This window comes from Octopus bimaculoides, chromosome 22 (assembly GCF_046866305.1).
Source record: "Octopus bimaculoides isolate indiv1 chromosome 22, ASM4686630v1, whole genome shotgun sequence".
NCBI classification, from domain to species: domain Eukaryota; kingdom Metazoa; phylum Mollusca; class Cephalopoda; order Octopoda; family Octopodidae; genus Octopus; species Octopus bimaculoides.
Window position 1 is genome coordinate 24,281,428 of NC_142949.1, and position 26,582 is coordinate 24,308,009.

Genomic DNA, 26,582 nt, shown 5'->3' on the forward strand with positions numbered 1-26,582 from the left:
TCATAAAAATAGTTATAAGCAAGGCAGCTGCGACATAAGCTATGTCTTTCTATTTGAATTTTTTGAGAATCAGTGTAAGCTTTAAATGTATTAATAAAAAAACTATTTTAACTATTCTCAGAGCACTATCAGCTTCTATTTTCCTACACACACACACACACACACACACACACACACACACACACACACACACATATATATATATATATATATGGGGAGGAGCACTCCGTCGGTTACGACGACGAGCGTCCCAGCTGATACGATCAACGGAACAGCCTGCTCATGAAATTAACATGCAAGTGACTGAGCGATCGACAGACACGTGTACCCCTAACGTAGTTCTCAGGGAGACTCAGCGTGACACATAGCGTGACAAGGCCTGCCCTTTGAAATACAGGTACTACTCATTTTTGAAATACAGGTACTACTTTGAAATACAGGTACTACTCACTTTTGCCAGCTGAGTGGACTGGAGCAACGTGAAATAAAGTGTCTTGCTCAAGGACACAATGCGTCGCCAGGAATCGAACTCACGACCTTACGATCGGAAGACGAATGCTCTAACCACTGAGCCACGTGCCTTCACATACACATATATATATACATATACATTCACGGTCAGCCCGAAGCTATAGTACAAAACACTTCCTTGAGGTGTCACGTCCTGAAACTGAACCCGAAACCTTGTGGTTGGGAAGCTGTTGTATTTCCCTCGGGAGACTCGCAGAGATAACACAACGAGTTGTACAATTTAATTATTACATTTATTATTCAATTACATACAAAGAACGCACTCACCCAATGTTCGTTGCAATAAACAAGAATCATGTCCGCCATATATATCTATCAATGACATTTTACTACGACAGTCACACAAGACAACAACAATGAAACAATGAACTCAGACGAACCACAGTGACACACGGAACGTCAGACGAAGAACGTATCCAACAACCCATATAACAGAAGCAAACGTCTGACCCCACCACACACACACAGCCACACCAGCGCCTATACATACATGCGTGTGTGTGTGTATCTTTGTATTTGAGTTTGCGCCTCAGCACCACCTGACAACTGATGTTGGTTTGTTTATGTCACTTCGGTAAACAGGGAGTGATAGTATATGCACCAGACATAAACTTAAGTACTAGGGCTGACTGCCCCAGCGTGGCCGCAGCTTAAAGAATGAAATAGGTAAAATTGTAAAAGATATATATGATAAAAGATATATATAAATAAGTGCGTCGTGGCACTCCGTCAGTTTCGACGACGAGGGTTCCTATTGATTCGATCAACGGAACAACCTGCTCCTGAAATTAACAGGCTGAGCACTCCACAGACTCGTGTACCCTTAACGTAATTCTCGGGAGATTCAGTGTGACACAGAGTGTGACAAAGCTGGCCCTTTGAAATACAGGTACAACAGAAACAGGAAGAAAGAGTGAGAGAAAGTTGTGGCGAAAGAATACATCAGTTTTCGCCAGCACCCCCTGTCAGAGCCTCGTGGAGATTTAGGTGTTTTCGCTCAATAAACACTCACAGCGGCTGGTCTGGGAACCGAAACCGCGAGTCCGCTGCCCTAACCACTGGGCCATTGCGTCTCATGATATATACATATCATAACCCGATTTCATTCGGGTCTACTCGGGCCACATTTTAAAGATGAAGAATTTTGCCCTAGAGGTCACGCCCTTCAATTGAGCAAACACAAAGTTGCCATGCAATCTCCCCAGCACTTTTAACATAGGTGTGCAAATTTTTATGACAATCCGACCACATTTACTAACATTTTCGTCTGCACAACTGCTTGAGACAACGTCTGCCCTTTTCACAAATATATATACATATATATATTTGTGCAAAACATTATAAACAATACAGATCACTACGACCATCAACAGGTCAATGTCAGGACTCCCAACCATTTAACACGCTGCTACTATCATATCACTCCTTCTTCGAACCCACAAGAGTTAACTAGTGAAACAGAGACAGGCAGAAACAAGAAAAATGCCGCTGTTACTTGAATACTATACAAATATGTCTTTAAAAAGACTTTTCTTTTAAATTTACCAAAATTTAATTTTTCAATAACTTTTCAAAAATCTATTATTCATATTTACTGTTAAAAAGATCTCAAGGATCGAAACCGGTTCTGTAATGTTCATTATAAAAGTATTTTAGCATTTTCTACTTTGTCTTTTTTCCAACATCCACCCTTAGGGGTCAGCCACATTTAAGTGGCAAATATACTTCACCTTGTCGTGCAGTTACTGCTAATACCTCGTTCAGAGATTTAACATATATATATATATATATATATAAATACATACATACATACATACATATATATATATATATATATATATATATATATATATATATATATATATATATATATATATATATATATATATGCGAGTAAAAATAAATACAAAAAAGGTGGGTTTTTTTGTATGATTGTGTATAGAGGAATATATTATTTTGCTTAAAAGAGTTCCAACACTGTCTGTTTTTTATGTTTTATTTATATTCCTGCAGAACTAATGTGGGGTATAGAATATGGAATATACAATATATAATATGATATACAATATACAATATAAAATAAAATAACATAAAAATGGATGGCACCATGAAAGAAAGTATTGAATGTAGATGAAATATTGAGTGTTCAATATAAAGGATCAAATATATAAATATATAAATATAAATATATATATATAAAGGCGACTCGAGTTTCAGGGCTATTTCCCTTCGTCATGGCCGGTATGACAGACTTTAACATATATATTTATTTATATACATATATATGTATATATATATATATATATATATATATATATATATATATATATATATATATATATATATATATATATAGATATATATATATATATATATATATATATATATATATATATATATATATACATATATATGTATGTATGTATATATATGTGTGTGTTGTGGAATGAGAATATACTTTTAACTACTTTTCTATGTAGTAGTGGAGATAATCATGGAAATATAACGTATATAAATTCTAAAACAGACAGTAGAAAGGTATTTAACATTAAAAGAAAGTTGTCTTACCAGGCTGGTGTAAATATTAAACAAATACTTTCGCCTACTATTCGTTGCTGATCTGCGGGAACTGCCCAATTCAAATCGTTGACTACGGATCTCACGGAGTATTCTGTATTATATATATATTATCGATATGCATATGCAGGTCCCGCCCCTACACACAAACGCATACAGGCGCACGCAGACACACGCGCGTGTGCGCGCACCCCCCCCCCCCCCCCCCGCACCCCCACCCCCCACACACACGCACGCAGATACATTAGAAGGTTCCATGCGACTGCGTAACATACATCTTTTCTCCGTACTCATTGGCTATATTTTTCGCTTGTTAGTCAGCGTTTTTTCTAAGTTGTTTTCTATCTTTTTTCTTAAGCCTTTATATAATACAGACACACATTCTCATTTTTATATATATAGATGTATATTACCCTTCCTTTTGATTTTATACCGTGTGTATTCCTTTTTTATTTATTTATTTATTTATTTATTCATTTATTTATCAGAATTGAAGCACTTAAAGAATCAGATACTATTGTAACGTTTCGGTTCAAAATTTCACCCACATGATATTCGGTAGTGTACACACACACATACACAAACAGATATGAACATATACATACATATATATGTACATATAAATATATACATATGTATGTATGTATGTATGTATGTATGTATGTATGTGTGTTTGTATGTATGTATGTATGTATGTATGTATATATATGTAATAATACAAAGAATATATATGCATGTATACACAGATATATGTACATACTTACATCTACATGTGTATATAGATGCATATCAGGGTACAGGACGTTAGAACAATGAACTACAGACCACGGAACGAACACATAGGAAAAGAGATAGCCACTTGGAATTAATCTTTAGTCGGCTGCCTCTATTCTAACTAGACGTTTGTGTATATGTATGTATGTATGTATGTATGTATGTATCTATCTATCTATCAATCTAACATACTTTCTCTCTCTCTCTCTCTCTCTCTCTCTCTCTCTATATATATATATATATATATATATATATATATATATGTATGTATGTATGTGTGTATGTATATATATACATACATATATATATATATATATATATATATATATATATATATATATATATATACGCACACATGTATGTATGTAAGTATGTATATACATATATATATATATATATATATATATATATATATATATATATATATATATATATATATATATATATATATACACATATGTATGTATGTATGTATGTGTGTGTGCATGTATATGTGTGGCTGTGCAGTAAGTAGCTTGCTTCCCGACCACATGGTTCCATGTATATATGTATGTATATGCGTATGTATACATATGTATACATATGTATGTACATATTTATATATGTATTTTTATATTCTTCTACTATATCGTACGCCCTTATGAGTAGATTTGCGTGGCACCTTGAGCAAGTGTCTTCTGCTATAACCGCGGGCCAACCAAAGCTTTGTGAATGGATTTGGTTGACAGAAACTGAAAGAAGCCCACCTTAACAAAGGGATGTGGGTTCGACTCCCACGCGGATAGGAAAGCCTTTTTTTTCTGTCGAGGGCTTATATGCCCCTTTATTAGACTATTTTCCTCAGTCATTGCACGGTGATCGCCAGAAGCTTTAAGCATATATAAAAATACCATTATTATTATTTACAGAATTGTAAAAACGGCACCGTATAAAAAAAAACCATTCGCACCGAAAGCATATATATATAACACGTATTAACAGAGAATATAGGTGATACAGAGACTCCTCATACACACATGCACTTACAAAAGACACAGACACATTGAAGGACACGCATGCGTAGACACATATAATAGGAATACAAAATACAAAATGGCTGATAGTTAGCAAGGTGAGACACACATAAGAAAGAAGGAAACAAAGGACCACCGATGAAGTCACAGAAGTGTGACGAAAGAACTCTGGCCGAAATAAGATTAAGATTAATGTAATATAAAGCTGAAACAAATTAACATCAAATATACAGTGGGTGTGTTTTTATTGCCTAAACTGGCAATATGACCATCCCCAAGTACAACAATATATATATATATATATATATATATATATATATATATATATATATATACATATGTGTATATATATATATATATATATATATATATATATATATATATATATATATATATATATATATATATATATGTATGTATATATATATATATATATATATATACGTATATATATATATATATATATATACGTATATATATATATATATATATATATATATATATATATATATATATATATATATATACATATATACGTATATATATATATATATATATATTTGTGTGCCTCTGTTTGTCCCCCCCCCCCACAATCGCTTGACAACTGATGTTGGTGTGCTTACGTTCCCGTAACTTAATGGTTTGACAAAAAGTGACGGATAGAATAAGTACTAGACTTACAAACAAAAAGTCCTGGAGTCGATTTGTTCGACTAAATGTGGTGCTCCAGCATGGCAGCAGTCAAATGACTGAAACAAGTTAAAGAATAAAATAACATTCATACATATACGTATAAATACATACATACATACTTACTTACATACATACAAACATGACGGTCTTTTAGTTTCCACCTTACCAAATCTACTCATAAGGCTGTACGATGTAGTAGAAGGCTATATAGATATGAATACATATGTACATATGTACATAGATATGTATACATACGCATATACATACATATATACATACATACGCATTTACACACACAGACACACACACACACACATATCTATATCTATATATATATATGTACATGTACACGCCACCACAAAGTATATATACATGTACATATACATATATTTATAGAGAGATATATAGATAGACAGACTCACACACACATACACACATATTGCTTATAGAATTTTTAGTATCACTAAAGTCATGACGAAAATATTTTTTAAACAAACAACACTAATGAGGATTTTTCTATTTCCTTAATGCCTTATTTCTTATTTCTTATTTTCCAGATGGCCGGTTGCTTGACTGTTCAGGAGCGAGCTAAGATGGCAGCACGCTATGAAGTGTGGAAGTCCATTGTTCTGGTTCAGAGATGGTGGCGTGCTTGGGAAGGTAAGCATGGAACACTACGTCTGGTGACAATCAAAAGTTGTTTCTGCAAAGCTGATGACCACGGGCTCTGCGAATGATACAAGAAGTGGCCGTCCAACCACATCCTGGTCAGCGAAGAGTGTGACAACGGTGCAGGAAATCTTCAATTGCAGCCCGGAAAAATCAACACATCAAGCAGCTCACGAAAGTGGATTAATAAGACACGCAATACATACGATGTTATATATATATTTATACACCTATCTTACTGTTGTATGTTGTGGTGATGAGGGACTATCTTGGACATGAACGGGTTTCGATTGGTATGTGCTTGAGATGTAATGAAGTGAATTTCGATGGCTGTGGATTGCACTTGGCTGCATCGTCTGTTAAAGTGTTTTTGTTGTTTTCAATTGTAATTGATGTATGATGGAGTAGTTAACGCCCACTCTCATAAAAGATAGACATTTGAATTAATTCCTTTCGTACAGAATTTCTTCTATCTTTAAATCATGACCCTGAAGTGACTTATATATAAGGGAACTGTTATTGTGTATGTATATCAGAAAATGTATATGAGTCGAAGCAATTCTTTTTTTTTAAATAATAGTTTATGTTGTATAACATTATGTTAATTATATTCATAGTATATCATCTAATATAATATAAATAGATTATTGGATTGTCAGTAGTATCTCTCTATTCAATTTATCTTTATATATATATATATATATATATATATATATAGTTATTGCCAAGCCAACATGGCAGTCCCATATATATATATATATATATATATATATATATATATATATATATATATATATATATATATAAGTGTAGTATATTGCCACTTAAGTGTGGCTGACCCCTAGGGGTGGATGTTACTGTGTGTCGATAAGCCAGCTGGAGGAGATGTCCTCCTGGGGCTAAAATCAACAGTAACATCCACCCCTAGGGGTCAGCCACACTTAAGTGGCAATATACTACACTTTATCGTCCAGTTACTGTTAATACTTTATTTAGAGAATTAACATTGCTTATATATATATATATATATATAGGCGTAGGAGTGGCTGTGTGGTAAGTAGCCTGCTTTAGAACCACATGTATGTAGTCCAGCGGCAAAAGTTTAGGCTGTTAACTGTGTAGCTTCCTCATGATCAGTGGCGGAATGAATTCTGTGTGTGAATAGATATTTGTGTATGTACTCTGTTAAAATTTGTTAAGGAAATTGAAGGTAGAGAGGTAAGTTCTTCGCCACTCCATTAAAGTAGTTGAAAGGTGAGTGAATGGGGCTAGGATGGCCCATGTGAATGGGCCTACTCTGAACTTTCGCTTGTAAACCGGAGGGGTTGTGAAGGAGAGAAGCGTCTGTTGAGGTGCAGCTGGTGGTTGGGATAACTAGGATGTGTGGGGTTCTTCGGTTATCCCTGTGAGGAACTGCCCGCTCTTTTGGATAACTTTTACTGTTTAATTGTTTTTGTTACTTATTGTATACACGGCATTGTTCAACACTCCATTTGTCCCCAGTATTGTATTGTCTCTATTTGTTTTGTGATCAGATCTTGTAGCCAATAATGAAACCATTATTATTGAGTGAGAGAGCAGTGCATGCCTTCAAAGTGAGAATAGAGTAAAATAGATGAAGCCCAGTATACTGGGCAACATGGTGATTTCATATCAAGATTTCATATCAATATTAACAGCGCATGACCTCGCAGGTGGGACCCAGTTAGAATTTTCTTCAGGACGAGTAGCCCATCCCGCTCAAAAGGTCCCTAAATAAGGGTTGTTTAAGGTTGTTGAACGAAATACCCATGTTTCCAGAAGTGAAGTATCCAAGCCCCAAAGAATTCCTCTCAACACATAGCTATGATGCTCCCCCATTATTTCTGCTCGCGACCAGAGATGCACATATCGTCAGCCATTAAGGGATATGTTCAACTGTTAAAGTCAAACAATTGACAAGCAAATCTGTGGTATTGAGCAGAATATTTGCTGTAGCCCATCTTTTATACCAAGACAAAACAATGTTCATGATAACACTTCCAATCAGTTAAGATCAAAAGCCATAAGAACTACTGCCTGGTAATTATTATTATTATTATTATTATTATTATTATTATTATTATTATTATTATTATTATTATTATTATTATTCAGTAATTATTATTATTATCATTATTATTATTACCATTATTATTATTATTATTATTATTATTATTATTATTATTATTATTATTATTATTATTATTACTATTATTGTTCAGTAGTTTTATTTTTATAACGTGCTTTCACTTCACTACCGAGCGCAGCTCTGTGCGCCTTGTGTATGTGCTGTGGTGCTCTTATGTTTACTGTATTGAAAGTGTTTTGTGTAGAATGTGTGCAGTACTCAGTAGTGCAATTTTCTGTATGTTATATATATTTGTAAGTCCTGGTGTTTTTGTTATGTATTTGTCTGAATATTTTTTTTATCATACCTAAGGCACCTACTATGATAGGAATTGTTTCTGTTTTTAGACTCCACATTCGAGTTATCTCTATTTCCAGGTCTTTGTATTTTGAAAGTGTTTCCATTTCTTTTAGAGAAACGTTGTCATCTGCTGGTATTGATACATCAATTAGAAAGCATTTTTTTCTTCATGATCTTTGACAACTATATCTGGTCTATATGCCTTAATTTCTCTATCTGTGTGTATTGGCATATCCCAGAGTATGGTTGCTTTCTCGTTTTCTGTGACCTTTTCTGGCGTGTGTTTATACCATCTTTTTTCTGTTGTTATTCCATAGTGTTGGCATAGCTTCCAGTGTATATAGGTCCCAGCTCTGTCGTGTCTGTGAATATATTCCTTCTTAGCCAGGACTGGGCAGCCAGAGATAATATGATTTTATTCCTTCTTAGCCAGGACTGGGCAGCCAGAGATAATATGACATGTGAGTACGATAAATCACTGCTCCGAAACTTATCCAAAAACATCGGAAATAAGGACATCGCATGGAGTCAAAAAATAGCTGACAAAGGGTTGGACTATACCCGAGTAAGTAATACTCATTGAAATTTATTCCTATTTTTCCAAATATAATGATGTATTTTAACTGGATACCTCCGCTACCCGAACAGCGATCGTAAACACACGTGTTACATCAAAATTCAGACCATCTCCAAACCCAAACACCATGTACAAAAAATAGCTGACAAAGGGTTGGACTATATCCGAGTAAGTAATACTCATTGAAATTTATCTTTATTATTATTATTATTATCATTATTATTATTGATATTATTATTATTATTATTATTATTATTATTATTATTATTATTATTATTATTGGCAAAATCGTTAGCACGCTGGACGAAATGCTTGGCGGTATTTCACCCGTCGCTACGTTCTGAGTTCAAATTACACCGAGGTCGACTGTGCCTTTCATTCTTTCAGGGTCGATAAATTAAGTACCAGTGAAACACTGGGGTCGATGTAATCGACAAGTCCCCGCGGCCCCAATTTCGGGTCTTTTTCCTCCTCCTCCTCATCATCATCATTATCATTGTTGTTGTTATTATTATTATTATTATTATTATTATTATTATTATTATTATTATTATTATTATTATTATTATTATTATCATCATCATCATCGTTATTGTTGTTGTTGTTGTTTGTTGATTTTTGCTTTTACTTTTTGTCTCATACATCATGCTTAACTAACTTTTGTGTAATTAGCTAAAAAGATCGTCCAGTATATTTTCCAATATAGATTTTAGCTATTGATTTTTTTTTATCAGTTTTCTGTATGATTATACACACACACACACACACACACACACACACACACACACACACACACACACACACACATATATATTGTGTGTGAATGAGATAGAGAGTGAGTGTGTGTATATGTATGTGTGTGTGTGTGCGTGCATATGTGTGTATTCGTGTGTGCGTGTATGTGAGTGTATGCGTGTGTGTATGGATATGACTGTATGTGTGTATGTATGTATGTATCATTATTATTGTAATTATTATTGCCTTTGCACAGCTTCTAACGCTGGATGTGTACGACAGTGTCAGCTGTTCACTACCAGTGAACACCTCTTATTTTTCGAGCACCTTCTGGAGTATTCGAGTGGTTCCAAGCAATGCTGTTTTCTGCAAGTGCTCCACCCTTTTTGCAGTCCCAATTTATTCCATGTACTTCTCAAGGTTTTTATTCGCTGTTCCCAGGGCTCGGACAATTATTAGTGCTACTACCACCTTTTTCAGTGACCACAACTGCTTAAGCTCCCAAGTTAACCTGTCATATCTATCGACTTTTCTTTCTTCTTTATCGCATACCTTGTTGTCAGCTGGGTATGCTATATCAATGATCCATCATCGTCTGCTTTCTTTCCCAATTAACACTATGTCTGGTTTCCTATTCTTTATCTCATGGCCGCAATACATCAGAAAATCCCATAGGATCTTTGCATTACCATTTTCGATGTCACTCCAGATGTCACTCCAAATGTCACTCCAGATGTCACTCCAAAACTATGACTTTCAATGAAAAGGAAGTTGATACCAGATAACATTGAAAGTCAAAGTTTTGAAGTGACATCTGGAGCAAAGACAAGGAGCACAAGAAGGATGTTGAATGGTTGCAAGAACTAAAACAAACAGCAGTCTGTCCAAAACAGGCAGAACTAGTCATTTCAGTTAGGGAAGTGAAGGAGATCAGCAAAAAAAAAACTGAGCAATTGGAAGGTCCCAGGACCAGATGGAGTTCAAGGTTACTGGATCAAAAGATTTGGTGAATGTCATGCATGAACAACTGCGCAATTCAACACCTTGTTAAATTCCAACCAAGTAACACCAGATTGGTTGCCAACGGGTAGGACAGTGCTAGTGTTGTGCTTGAAAAGCATCGAAAAAGGCAAAACGGTAGACGATTACAGCTCGATATCCTGCTTGCCACTTCCGTGGAAGTTATTGACTGGAATACTCGCAGAGTCAATGTACGGACATCTGGAAAAAAATGGAGTCCTGCTACATGAGCAGAAGGGTTGCAAGCGTAAGTGCAGAGGTACCAAGGATTAACTCCTGGTAGACAAAACTGGGAACTGCCCATATCCAACCTAAAATACTGTCTATGTAATCTCAATTAAAAAAAAAAAAACTCATAATTTTCTTGTTTTCTTAAACATTCTCTAGAACAATACCATGTGCAAAAACTAAATATATGACATCCTGGGCATAACACCAATATGAACTTCTAACTTGTTGTCTCTTGAGCTCTCTAGGTGGGACTTGGATTCAACTTGTACAAATACAAAGCAAAAGTCAAACATGATGATGATGATAATGATAATAATAATAATAATAATAATAATAATAATAATAATAATAATAATAATAATAATAATAATAATAATAATAATAATAATAATAATAATAATAATAATAAGGGTTAATAATAATAAGAAGAAGAGAAGAGCACCGGGCTGAATAACAACATGGATGTGCTACACCGGGCTCCCTATACAAAAACATATCTAATCCAATAACATCGATGGAATTAGGCAACAGAACCGGTGGAAGATTTGAAGGAAGCGGTCTTTTAACGAAGATAATCTTTTTTAAAAATATTTTTTATTCTTAAAAAATGAAATTTCACTGCAATACAAAGCACAGGTCCTCCTATGCACGATGTCTCAATGAAACACGTGCGATCACACACGCAAAACCAACACCGGAAAGTTTACAAACTATATAAAAAAGAAATGGAACAAAATAGTAAGTACATATATTGAATAATTACGCATACACTCGAACGTGTACACAATGATATATACGTTTTGATACCCATAGAACTACACATGCATCTTAATGTTTACACAACTACGTGAAAATCACAGGACACACTCACGCACACGAAAACACATATCACAAACGAAGCAAAACCAAAACTTTTTTTTTCTTCTTTATTTATTTTCATTTTGTGAACAAACACAGACAGTGAACCATTCATAAGTTTAAAACGCCACACACACACACACACACAAATACACTATGCTCGGAGATAAATCTATCAACAAAAAAATACAGATGAATACCGATCTGCTAGCCTTAAAAAACTACGCTACGAGCAATGTTTACATGCTGAGAACTCGGTGACGGTGTTGTCTCAAAAAACTGACCCTAAACAGACAAATCCGTCCCCTAATGTCAACGCCAAAGCTCGTCATGCCTCAATGATAACAAGGCAGATCACAAACCAGATTGGTCATCGACCGAATCACGAAGGGCCACTTACTCGAAATAGATCTGCTAGCCTTAAGAAGCTACGTCACGAGAGCTCGGAGACGGTGTTGTCTCAAAAAATGTACCCTAAGCAGACAGATCCGTCCCCTAGCGTCAACGTCGAAGCTTGTTATGCCTCACTGTTAATAAAACAAAATATAAACCGGAATGGTCATAGACCGGATTATAAAGGACCACTTACTCGGATAATGAACCAAATCCGAGACGAGAAATCTGCTACTGGTTCAAATCTTCCCGACACACAGGAGCTGGAAGTACCCCACAACCGGAATATTCCAACAGATGGCCATCCATGCTCGTCATCAAATAACCAAAAGAAAAAGAATGAAAAATGGTCTAGGGAAGATAATAAAGAAGTTCTTACAGCCTTCTACCATGCCATATATTTCCCTACAGATAAATCTAATACTGTACAAACCTACTTAAACTGGAGACAGAAACACCTTGAAGTAAGACCCTGCATAGACAGTAACAAACTTGCCAACGTCAGAAGAAACATTATGAAAAAAAATTACTAACTGAAGTAGAGATTGACCAAATTAAGCAAGCAGTAAGGGATAAAAAGAATGAAACTGCAGCTAAAGAAGATAGTACAGAGGAAATAATTATAAACCAGCCCAAGGCTGATGAATATACAGTAATGATTGAAAGAGTTAAGGTAACTGATAGGCAAAGTGAAATACTCTCTGAACCAACCATAAACACTAATGCAGGTGAAAATCAAATAGATGAAGGAAGTCATACAGAAATCGACGCAACAGAACTACATGATCTAAAAAATCAAATCATGATTGAATGGCTGAAAATTAAAGAAACTAGTATGAATGAACGCGACACTCTCCCCAAAATTCGCAATTCTAACCAAAACCTGAAAATAATTGGTAAAATCCGCCTTGCACTTAAGGATATAATTTCAGCTAATGATGTTGATATTACAGATCTCAACCACCTGTACTATGCATCCGCAAGAATCTCAACGATTCTATGTGGTGAAAAGATTAGAAAAAGACAACACTCCCACAAAAAGCCTTCTTGGCAAGAACGCATTCAACACCAAATTAAGCTGCTTAGATCTGACATAGAATGTTTGAAAAACCTTAAATTTGACAAGAGTATTCAACCTACAAAGACCCATAAACTAAAGAAAAAATATAATATGAAAACCATAGTTGACATTGATGCCACCATAGAAACCATCAAGCAAAAGGTATGTGCTAAAGCTGCCCGCATAGCAAGGTATGAAAAGCGTGTTAGATTCTTCCGAGATAATAACATGTTCAAAAATAACCCCAAAAATTTCTACAGGAAGATAGGGAAAACACCAGTAACAATAAAGTCTGTCCCATCAAAAGAAGAAGTGCAAGAATTTTGGAATAAAATCTGGGCAGAAGATAAAACACACAATGAAAAGGCCCCTTGGATTGATAGAATATCTACAGACCTAGACTCCTTAGAGGAGCAAAAGTGGGAGGGGGTCAGGGTAGAAGATATAAGATCTGCTCTCAGGAGGTCAAGCAAATGGAAGTCTCCAGGAAAGGATAAAATTCCTAACTTCTGGTTGAATGCCTTCCCAGAAAGCCATGAACTGCTAACAAAACTTTACAACGATGTTTTGCAAAATCCTAGTTTGATGCCCTCTTGGCTAGTTAATGGTTTAACATTCCTGCTTCCAAAAAATGAGGAAACAAACGAACCAAAAAATTATCGCCCCATAACCTGCTTAACAACAATGTATAGGACACTAACATCTGTCCTAACCGAGTACACCTATAGTTTTTTAATAGAAAGTAGCATATTCCCTAATGAGCAAAAGGGATGTAAACGTAGATCTTATGGTTGTAAAGATCAGCTACTCATCAATAAGATGATCTTAGAAGATTGTCACAAGCGACACAAAAACTTGTCAATAGCCTGGATAGACTATAAAAAGGCCTTTGATAGCCTACCACATAGCTGGATTAGGAAATGTCTGGAAATGTATAAAATAGCTCCTACTCTGCGAAACTTTTTATCTGTAAGTATGAGATCATGGAGAACCACACTGATGTTGAACAATGACAATGAATCTCTAAATGCTGGAGATGTAAGAATTTCATGTGGCATTTTCCAGAGTGACTCACTATCACCACTCCTCTTCTGTCTAGCCCTAATACCGCTCTCAAAATTGCTCAATGATGCACAGTATGGTTATAAAATATTTGATAAAAATATAAATCATCTCATTTACATGGATGATTTAAAGCTCTTTGCAAAAAATGACCAACAACTCAAAGGCCTACTAGCGATTGTTAAACAATTCAGTGATGACATCAGGATGCAATTTGGCCTTGATAAATGTGCAAAAGCTACCTTTATCAAAGGAAAAATGACAAATACATCTAATGTGAACCTTGACCAGCAAAATGTCATAAAAGAGTTAGAACCAGCGGAGAGCTACAAATACCTAGGGGTAATTGAAGGGGACAATATCAAGCATTCAGTGATGAGGGAAAGGATCAGAAGAGAATGTTATCGCAGGGTGAGAGCAATACTGAAGACAGAGCTGAACGCGAGAAACAGGATCGAAGCGATCAATGCTCTAGCCATACCAGTCGTGACTTACAGTTTCAACATCGTTAACTGGTCAATTACTGAAATATGTAATGTTGACAGAAAAATACGAAAACTGTTGACAATGCATAGAATGCACCACCCTAAGGCAGATATAGAACGTCTTTATCTGCCAAGAAAAGAAGGAGGCCGAGGACTTTTACAGCTGGCATTATCAATGAAGGTAGCCACAATTGGCCTAGACACCTATCTGAAAAACTCTGAGGACTGGATGCTAAAACTTGTCTTAAAATATGAAAGCAAGAAAGCGTCTTACTCAGTAACAAAACAGGCAAAGGAATATCTAAGTGAATTCCAATTGCAACAAATTCAAGAATTAGACGAACTAGAAACACCTGCAGAAAAAGCTAAGCGCTTGAAAACCCGTGCTAAAATTGCTGCCTTAGCTATTATGACTGAAAAATGGCATGGAAAACCTCTCAATGGCAAATACCCAAAGAGAGCGAATAATGCAGATATTGACAAAGCCCTTACCCACCAATGGTTAATGGCCTCTGGCTTGAAATCAGAAACAGAGGGGTTTATCATAGCAGCCCAAGATCAATGCCTACCTACAAAGAACTACCAGGCCAACATATTAAAGAACGGCAGCTCCCCATTATGTCGTATATGCCAACAACAAAATGAGACCATTGATCATGTTGTCTCCATGTGCAGTCTGCTTGCGCCTACAGAGTATCTCAACAGGCATGATAGAGCTGCACAATATATTCACTGGGTAATATGCAAAAACCTGGACTTGACCCATGATAAAAACTGGTGGGAACACAAACCACCCCCAGTACTTGAAAATGATCACATTGCACTCCTCTGGAACTTCACCATTCAAACTGACAGAAAGATAGACGCAAGTAGGCCAGACATCATACTGAAAGACTTCAGACAAAAATCATGCCTCCTCATTGATATGACTGTCCCAATCGTTATAAACGTATCTGTCAAGACCTACCAAAAACTGAGCAAATATAAAGATCTTGAAATAGAAATTAGCAAAATGTGGAATCTGAAGACGAAAACAATACCTATTGTCATAGGTGCCCTGGGAATGACAGCGAAACGGGCTGATTACTACCTAGATCAGATTCCAGGAAACCCCAAAATGGCTGAAGTTCAAAAAATAGTGCTCATGGGAACTGCCCATATCCTACGTAAAATACTGTGTATGTGATCTCAAATTTTAAAGCAAACACATAATTTTCTTATGGTTTCTTAAACATTCACTTGAACAAAACTGTACAAATCCAAATATATGGTACCCTAGGCATAACACCTACATGAACTTCTAACTTGTTGTCTCTTGAGGTCTCTGGGTGAGACTTGGATCCAACTTGTACAAATGCAAAACAAAAGTCAAACATAAAATAATAATAATAATAATAATAATAATAATAACAATAATAACAATAATAATAATAATAATAATAATAATAATAATAATAATAATAATAAGAACAACAACAATAATAATAATAATAATAATAATAATAATAATAATAATAATAATAATAATAATGATGATGATGATGATGATGATGATGATGATAATAATAATAATAATAATAATAATAATAATAATAATAATAATAATCCAGCAATGGCTGAGAAGCTCAGGACTCAAAGCAGAGACTGAAGGATTTTTAATTGCTGCACAAGACCAAAGCCTCCCCACCAGAAATTACAAAAAACACATAATGAAAAGAAATATAACAAGTAATGTAGAATATGTGGAGATCGACAAGAAACAATAAATCATATTATCTCTGGCTGCCCAGTCCTGGCTAAGAAGGAATATATTCACAGACACGACAGAGCTGGGACCTATATACACTGGAAGCTATGCCAACATTATGGAATAGCAACAGAAAAAAGATGGTATAAACACACGCCAGAAAAGGTCACAGAAAACGAGAAAGCAACCATACTCTGGGATATGCCAATAAACACATATAGAGAAATTAAGGCAAATAGACCAGATATAGTTGTCAAAGATCATGAAGGAAAAAAATGCCTTCTAATTGATATTTCAATACCAGCAGATGACAACGTTTCTCTAAAAGAAATGGAAAAACTTTCAAAATACAAAGACCTGGAAATAGAGATAACTCGAACGTGGAATCTAAAAACAGAAACAATTCCTATCATAGTAGGTGCCTTAGGTATAATAAAAAAATATTCAGACAAATACATAACAAAAACACCAGGACTTACAAATATATATAACATACAGAAAATTGCACTACTGGGTACTGCACACATTCTACGCAAAACACTTTCAATACAGTAAACATAAGAGCACCACAGCAAACCACAGCACATACCCAAGGCGCACAGAGCTGCGCTCGGTAGTGAAGTGAAAGCACGTTATAAAAATAAAACTACTGAATAATAATAATAATAATAATAAGCACCAATAATCATAAAATATATAACACATGAATGGCAGACATTGCTACAGCTCCAAACAAAAGAGAGACACATATGTAATAGCCACTACTCTATCTATCTATCTATCTATCTATCTATCTATCTATCTATCTATCTCTCTATCTCTCTCTCTATCTATCTATCTATCTATTTTTCTGATCCCTATTGATCGTTTCGCTTTTAACGATCCCCTTTGATCGAATTTCTACCCCCCCCCTTTTCTTTTTTTTCTTTTCCTTCTCTTCCCAAAAAGAAAAGCTCTACTTTGTATTTTGTCCCCTCTGTGTTCAGCCCTGTTTGACCAATAAATAAGCATATTCTTCTTTCTTTCTTTCTTTCTTTCTTTCTTTGTATTCATTTATATGTATACGCGCGCGCACACACACACACATGCACACACGCATACGCACGCGTACACATATTTGTAACCATCTGACACTTGCAAGCAGGCTTAGACAATCTCTATTATTCGATTCTGCTACGCATCCAGAATGTAACGCTTGCAGGGAGGACGAATTGAATTAGTAACCAGCTGGTCCTCACCTCTTACTATTATGGGCATTGCGTCCGTTTGTCTGCCCGCCTGTTTTGTTCGTCTCCTTGTCTGTTCCCACTTCACGGCCAGACGGCTGGACCAGTGGTTACGATATTTTTCGGGATCACAAAGTCGGTCGTCAGGAAGGTTTTTAGCATTAAACCAACTCATAAATTATGATTATTTCGTAGATACCGATTTTTGAATTGATAAACCATCTTCGCATTTTTATTAAAAATTCACCGACCACTAGTAACTCTGGATTTTCATCGTATAGTTCGTGGCCCCATCGTAGGGGGTCGCGAGGACTATTAATAGCGAGAATAAAATGGAGAAAGTCTGTGTGTTTATTTAGTGGTTATTGAAATGTATCAGTCTCAGGCAGGATTCGAAACGTCTAATCGAAGCGGCTGTTGTTTACATCTCAGTTTCGTCAATCAAAATAACCCATGCTATCACAACATCCAGACATTATTTGCACAGAACTGTAAGAGGTAAGTCTTAGTCTGATTTTTGCAACCCTAAAGATTGCGCTCGTGCATTCACAGCAAATAAAGCACAGGGCCAGACCGTGTAGGTGTATTTTTACCCACTCCGATGTTTACACACAGCAAGTTATACGTCGCTATGAGTAGAGCAACGGACTCCAGTAATTTGAAAATTAGTGTCGACCAAACAGAAAATATCGTCTACAAAGAAGTTTTGTAATTATATTGATATTATCGAAAGGAATATGATTCATAATTTAAATAAAGAAATTTGTGAACTTTGAATGTATAAGAGTATCAACAAGCGTAAAATAGTGTAAACAACTAAAATAGAAGTATTTCTAAATAACATCTTTGTCTTAATATTTTTTGTGTAGTGGTCGAAGGAAGCTCTGGCTTTCGTTGTAGTCTGCATAACCATTCATGATACAGAGGGTGAGAGCCTATTTCAGTTCGGGAGTGAATCGTCATCACATGTCACTTAGTCACAAACACATGTCATATAGCTTCAATAGAATGCTGTATTACCAACAATAATGTGATTTCTCTAAGACATCACCCATTAATCTATCAAGTCCATCTACACATTTCTCATTAGATACTGCTGTTATGATTTCCCTCCCGCATTTTATGCCTCCATCGTATAAGAGTTCCTTAATAAATGAAGTAAAAACCTTCGTTTTGAATTTCAGTTTGGTCAGATTAAAAACATTCCCTGTTGTTCGATATTTTATGTAAGTACCCTTCTCGGAGTTTTGAAAAGCATGTGACAGCATAACAGCAAAGTATATTGCAAAGAGAGTGGGTACATCTAGGTCTCCTTGCTTAACTTCATTTTCTACGGCAAAAAATTTAGAGAGCCTACCACCAAAATTAACTCTAGCTTTCATATCTTGATGAAAAGTCTTGATCATTTTTACAAATTTCTCTGGGCAACCTATTTCCCTTAGAATTAACACAAAGCATTTCGATTAACAGTATCGAATACTTTGCTCAAATCAACAAAGCAATAGTATAAAGCAAGATTCTGTTCAATGTACTTTTCTTGCAATTGTCTGATAGTAAAGATAAAATCAGCTGTGCCCCTGGAAGAACGAAAACCACAATGAGACTCAGACACCATATTTAAAACTATGAAGGTATTTAAACATTCTAACAGAATGCGGACAAGTACCTTTCCAACGACAGACAAAAGCAAAATCCCACGAAAATTACCACACAGGTCCTTTGGCCCCAATTTATACAAGGAGACTAATTGGCATCAATCTAGTCTTGAGGTACTTTCTCAGTTCTCCAACAGTGACGAATTAATATGTTTAAGAGTTCAAACATTTTGTCACCCCATATTTCAAGACTTCTGCACAGATTCCATCAGACCCTGGAGAATATTGTTATTCAGCTTATTCACAGCTAAATAAATGTCATTTAGAGTTGGTTCAAATGCCGTTGACTGCTCATGAGTTCCTCCGCCCTTTGACGGGTCTTCTTTTTCATCCCGCTGGGTGTCCAACAATCACCTGCTCACCAAACAAGCCTGGTGAGGTTGCCAGTTTAGTCGCCGACGATCCGATCATGCAACAGGTTGTACTGGATTACATGTTACCAGTAGCACTAAAGACATAATTATACATACATACATACAGACATACATACATATGTGTGCGTGTGTGTGTGTGTGTGTGTGAGAGAGAGAGAGAAAGAGAGAGAGAGAGAGAGAGAGAGAGAGAGAGGGAGAGAGAGGGAGAGAGAGGGAGAGAGAAAGAGCGTGTGCATTGTCGTCTAAAGATTCATGAAACAGTAAAAATGTCTACTAGTATAATTTATCAGTAGATTGAGTTTATTGATTATTATTTATAGATCTGTATCAACCAGTTTTACTAGTTGGTTTCGTACTCGAGAGTATGTGAAAAATCAATGTCGGTGCTCATTTGAAGGGCTGGTAGAAACAGCGTTTTGCCAGTGGCGTCCAGAAAATGTTAAATCTGGTTAGCAGAGGAAGAAAGTTCTTTATTATAGGGCTTTTCTCCACCAAGAAGAGCCAGTTCTTTTCCTGTTACTGAAGTAAGGTTTATACATCTGAAGTGTGGAGGCGCAATGACACAGATGCACATACAATGACACAGGTGCACATACAAACAATCATACTTACACACAGTCACACACACACACACACACACACACACACACACACACACACACACACACACACACACACAGTAAGACTGTCATGCAGAAAAACGTAAAATAAAGATGACTTAACTCGATGCAACAATCCCTCTCTCCTCCTCTCTCTCTCTATCTCTCTCTCTCTCTCTCTCTCTCTCTCTCTCTTCGTTCACTGAATCACACGCTCTCTCACTCATTCACTTACTCATCTTTCCGTCGCTAACTTACTCACTGCTACAGCTCAGAGCACTTTGTTGAGATGAGTGTAAAAATAGTTCAGTAATAAACTGAAAGCGTGACAGAGAAATTGCTGTTTATTCGCATGGTGAATGACGAATAGAAATAAAGAAATATAAAGAGCAAATTAAAACATGAATATATCAATTAATGGTTTAAAAAATGAACAACATTTCTAAGGATCCGATGATAGGAAAATAAGATAAAAATAAAAAAATAAAATTAGTGGAACAGACAACTTGAATTTATACTAAAGCACTTTTCATTTAATCGGGGTTATTTCTGCTTTTTTCCCCTCTTTTACTCTTTTACTTGTTTCAGTCATTTGACTGTGGCCATGCTGGAGCACCGCCTTTTTAGTCGAGCTAATCGACCCCAGGACTTATTCTTTGTAAGCCTAGTACTTATTCTATCGGTCTCTTTTGCCAAACCGCTAAGTTACGGGGACGTAAACTCACCAATATCGGTTGTCAAGCGATGTCGGGGGGACAAACACAGACACACAAACATATACACACACATACATACATATATATACATATATACGACGGGCTTCTTTCAGTTTTCCGTCTACCAAATCCACTCACAAGGCTTTGGTCGGCCCAAGGCTATAGTAGAAGACACTTGCCCAAGTGAACCCGGAACCATGTGGTTGGTAAGCAAGCTACTTACCACACAGCCACTCCTACGCCTCGTTATATTACAAATATATTTCATTTCCATCATGTAAGACACATATCTACGTGTGAAGATCTGATTCTAGCAACACTTTCTCAAATCCTCCTTGACAGAATAAAAAATAAAATTGAACAATCGAAAAGAATTTTACCCTGGTCATTTTTTATTAACAGATTTGATAATTGAAATAAAATTCTACTCTTTAAGTTCATTGACTGTTAAACTATATTCGACACGACCTGCAGAAGATTATGATGGCAATAGTTATAGGTCTCTCAGAAAAATAAAAATAATAAAAGTGCTATATAGAAATGCAATGGCTGGTCAGTTGAAAAGTTGGTTTGAAGTACGCCTGGACCTGAGACAAAGTAGCATATTCGCTCCGACTATTTTGTAGCATCTTCATGGAATTTCTCGCGAGGAAACTCAAAACTTTGAATAAAAGCTTGATACGCACTGACGACTTCTGCATAGATATTTGATATAGTGATAAAATCTCTAACATCAGTCTTTCTCTCTCTTCATGAAAATAAGTGAAATATGCGGTCGAAAAAGCGTACAATGAAAGAATGTGTTCAATGAAAATAAGTTGAATAGGCCAATGAAAAGATATGAACATTGTTGTCTTCTGTAACTTAGGGAACTCTCTGTAACTTAGGGAACGCATTAAGTAATCAACCAGGGAACTTATAACTATAAAGGGAAAGTCACTCTTTTATATTTAGTGCCTACAATTTTTCAAATAATGTGTTCTGTATTATCTTTGAATGAAAGTTGTAGAATTATTGAAAGGGAGACACTCGCATGAAATTATCTAAGTGAAGGCTTGAACATTTTAATACTTCTCTGGGTATCTTGTAATTACTCTAGTAGGACATTTATCTTACATGAGTAACTTAAGGTGGCAAGCTGGCAGAATCGTTAGCGCGCCGGACAAAATGCTTAGCGGCATTTCGTTCGTCTTTGCGTTCTGAGTTCAGATTCCGCTGTGATCGACTTTTTCGGTTTTGATAAAATAAGTACTTGGGTTGATGCAATCTAGTTACTCCCTCCCGCGAACTTGGTGGCCTTATTTCAAAATTTTAAACTAATATTTTGGTAACTTATTTGCTTTCTCCATCGGTTACAAAAGCAGCCTAGCATTCAAAGTAGAGGCCATCGTGCTGCACCATCTGAAGCCACCTTTTCGCCAGTTCTGCGATCCCGCGCTGATACCAGTTCTTATCTTTGGAGGCGAAGAACTCTTTCACTGAAAATTCCACCTCGTCTCGGTTGATGAAGCGTCGCTAGCGCAGGAAGTGAGCCATTGATTGGAACAAGTTATAGTCCGAGGAAACTAGGTCTGGTTTTTATGCTGACTGTGGCATCAGTTCCATTCCTCAAGTTCCTGGAGTTTATTCCGAGTCGTTCGAGTGGTATGAGGTCTTGCGTTGCCTTGTTCCAGAAGAGTTCGCTTTCCGTTAACCAATACCGAGTATTTTTGCCACAATACATCCGCTCCAGCTGTTCGATGTACAGACTGCCATCGATGCTTCGACCGTCCGAAACAAACTCAGTGAATGATCCCCTCGTAATTTCACCCGACGCAAAGCATCACGTTGTATTTGAAATGCCCATATTTGGCTACAGCTTCTGGAAGCTGGTCATTGCTTAACCACAGTTTATACACGTTAACATTGCAGAAAAATATCTCCCTCGGAAAACATATTCCCAATCTTTCTTATGATGCATAAAATTAGCGTCTTTAAACGTTAAAGAGTAAACCGTCTTTTAGCTTTCATCATAAGAAAACTGTATACATACACATACAATACACACACAGACACACATACACACACACACACACACACACACACACACACACACACATACACACACACACACATAAATATAAATACATGCTTATGTTTTCTTGTATATATACACAAATATGTCTTCATGTTCTTTACAAACATTTACATAGACTATGCTGGCTTAAATCTCGTAGATACAACAGTGTATAAATGAATGTATTTAAATACACACAGACATCCTCTAACACGTGAGTATATACAAAACCATAGCCACATATAACTATAGACAAACATAGTTCATATTACATATATTGTATTTATTACATATCTATATATGTTGTATGGAAAAAAAAAATATTGGTTTACTGAAACGCTCGTGACATCAATTTGAATTTCTCTTTTCCTCGTTGTAGTTATTGTTATTCCTGTGTATCAGAAGTTTTATTGATGTTATACTTCACTGAATTGATAGCGAGAGCCTGGTCTTATGCAGCAATGATCAGGCTTTCGGTGTTACGCTTCAAATCACCTCGCTCAAGACATGCCCACGATGCTGTATTATCTTTAACGTCTTGTGTATTCCTTTCAAACCGTCTATGCATTCTCATTTCAAGAAGGTCTTCTTTTCTCTTCTCCTCAGCTCTTTGGTTAAACTCTTCCTTTCCTATCACTTCATCTGCATTTACACTCATATCTTTTGCGGCATATTGCAGCAGGTCTTCATCACTATTTATCGAATGCTCGGCAAGCGTTCTCCTTTCACTCCTTATACAACGGTCTATACTAATTAGTCCACTGCCACCATTCTTTCTTTTCATACGTCTCTTTACGTTTGCTTTAGGGTGTAACACCCCATGCAGCGTCATCAACTTTCTAGTCCTTCTATCCAGTGTTGATATTTCCTCCTTAGTCCATTTGAGGATGGATGCACTATATCTGACCACCACAACTGCCCAGATATTCATTGCGGTAATCAAATTTTTGGCATTCAGGTTGGATTTCAACACCATTTTCACCCTTTTTTTGATATGCCTCACTGACCTTGACTTTCCTTTCTCTGTGTAAAATGTCATCCAGCTCCCAAATCCCTAAATATCTATACCCACTACCATCGCTCTTTAACAATAAGGCTACAATCTCCAGCTCGGAACCTTGCGAACCACTTCCGTACCGTTCTTTCGGATAAAGAAACATCACCGTAAACTGTGCATATTTCTTTGGTTGCTTGTGAGGCATTTTTCCCTTTGCGGAAAAAGAAAAGCATCAAGTGCCAAAAATGAACTTTCTTATCTTCCATTTTAAAAGGGTTACAGAATTAACACAGGTTATAGGAACATAAACCTTCTTCCACGAAAAGATAGCTTAAACTGTGCTCTAAATGGAGGTGTAGTCAAATCCTATTTTATGGACTCAACCATGTTCTAAAATAAGTCGAAAGGTAAGCTACTATAAATCGGTACGAACTTTCCGGACAACCCAATACATGTGTATATGTATGCATTTCATATATATCAAGCCTAATCATGTTTATTTGTTTATTTGCAACCTTTCTCCATATCAGCTCACCTGGTCTCCTCTTATATCCATTTTTGCCCAACGGACTTAGTCCTTGATAAAGATTTAGGAGTTCAAATCGTTTGAGCACTATGTGTTTTCTATATTGGAGGCGCAATGGCCCAGTGGTCAGGGCAGCGGACTCGCAGTCATAGGATCACGGTTTCGATTCCCAGACCGGGCGTTGTGAGTGTTTATTGAGCGAAAACACCTAAAGCACCACGAGGCTCCGGCAGGGGTGAACCCTGCTGTACTCTTCCACCACAACTTTCTCTCACTCTTACTTCCTGTTTCTGTTGTGCCTGTAATTCAAAGGGTCAGCCTTGTCACACTGTGTCACGCTGAATATCCCCAAGAACTACGTTAAGGGAACACGTGTCTCTGGAGTGCTCAGCCACTTGCACGTTAATTTCACGAGCAGGCTGTTCCGTTGATCGGATCAACTGGAACCCTCGACGTCGTAAGCGACGGAGCGCAAACAACAATTGAACCTCACTGGATTTCACTTGTTGAGTCTATGTATATATATAGTTATGAATATGTATGTGTGTTTACATACATACATACATACATACATCCATACATACATACATACGTGTGTGTGTTTGTGCTTGTATGTGTGTATTTGTGTATATTTGTGTGTGTGTGTGTGCGTGTGTGTGTGTGTGTGTGTGTGTGTGTGTGTGTGTGTGTGTGTGTTCATAATGTGGAAAAAATAAGTGAAGTGAAGAAAGTCTCATTTATATCCAGATATAAGAATTATGGATTATCTTAAGGAAGCAGTAGTATACCGCTTATTTTTAGTGTTGTCGTCCAGTGCTGGAATGTCATTCTTTGTCTTTGAGTGATCACATTCTTTTACAGTTGGTTGAGATGTAGCTTGTCACTGTGACGCCATCGAAATTTTGTTCTGAATCAAAGTTTTAAGTGAAAGAATTTTATCGTGTGCGATTTTGTGTCCAGTGAAATATTTTCATGCATGACTGCATATTCACGCACATACACTCTCCTCTCACATACATGCATATAGATGCATATATGTTTGTTTGTTGGCACTTCGTCGCTTACGACGACGAGGGTTCCAGTTGATCCGATCAACGGAACAACCTGCTCGTGAAATTAACGTGCAAGTGGCTGAGCACTCCACAGACACGTGTACCCTTAACGTAGTTCTCGGGGATATTCAGCGTGACACAGTGTGACAAGGCTGACCCTTTGAATTACAGGCACAACAGAAACAGGAAGTAAGTGTGAGAGAAAGTTGTGGTGAAAGAGTACAGCAGGGTTCGCCACCATCCCCTGCCGGAGCCTCGTGGAGCTTTAGGTGTTTTCGCTCAATGAACACTCACAACGCCCAGTCTGGGAATCGAAACCGTGATCCTATGACCGCGAGTCTGCTGCCCTAACCACTGGGCCATTGCGCCTCCACTGATGCATATATAGACACATACCTTTACACAAACTCACCCACACACATGTACACGCATAAACAATATAGATATACGTTTACAATTAATTATAGAGTAATAAAAATAGAAAGAAATAGGTGAGAGAAAAATTGA

At 36.5% G+C, this 26,582-nt stretch overlaps 1 protein-coding gene across 2 annotated transcripts in view; it reads right to left on the reverse strand.

The window, feature by feature from the left end:
• The window catches only part of LOC149131416 (methyltransferase-like protein 27), a 59,644-nt gene extending 56,320 nt beyond the window's left edge, over positions 1 to 3,324 (reverse strand). The window contains exon 1 of one of the 2 annotated variants that reach the window (XM_089339836.1): positions 3,100 to 3,324. The gene's annotated coding sequence lies outside the window, so the exon portion shown is untranslated. The remainder of the gene's footprint in view (positions 1 to 3,099) is intronic. The other variant, XM_089339838.1, reaches the window with a different exon arrangement.
• Positions 3,325 to 26,582: the final 23,258 nt, after the last annotated feature.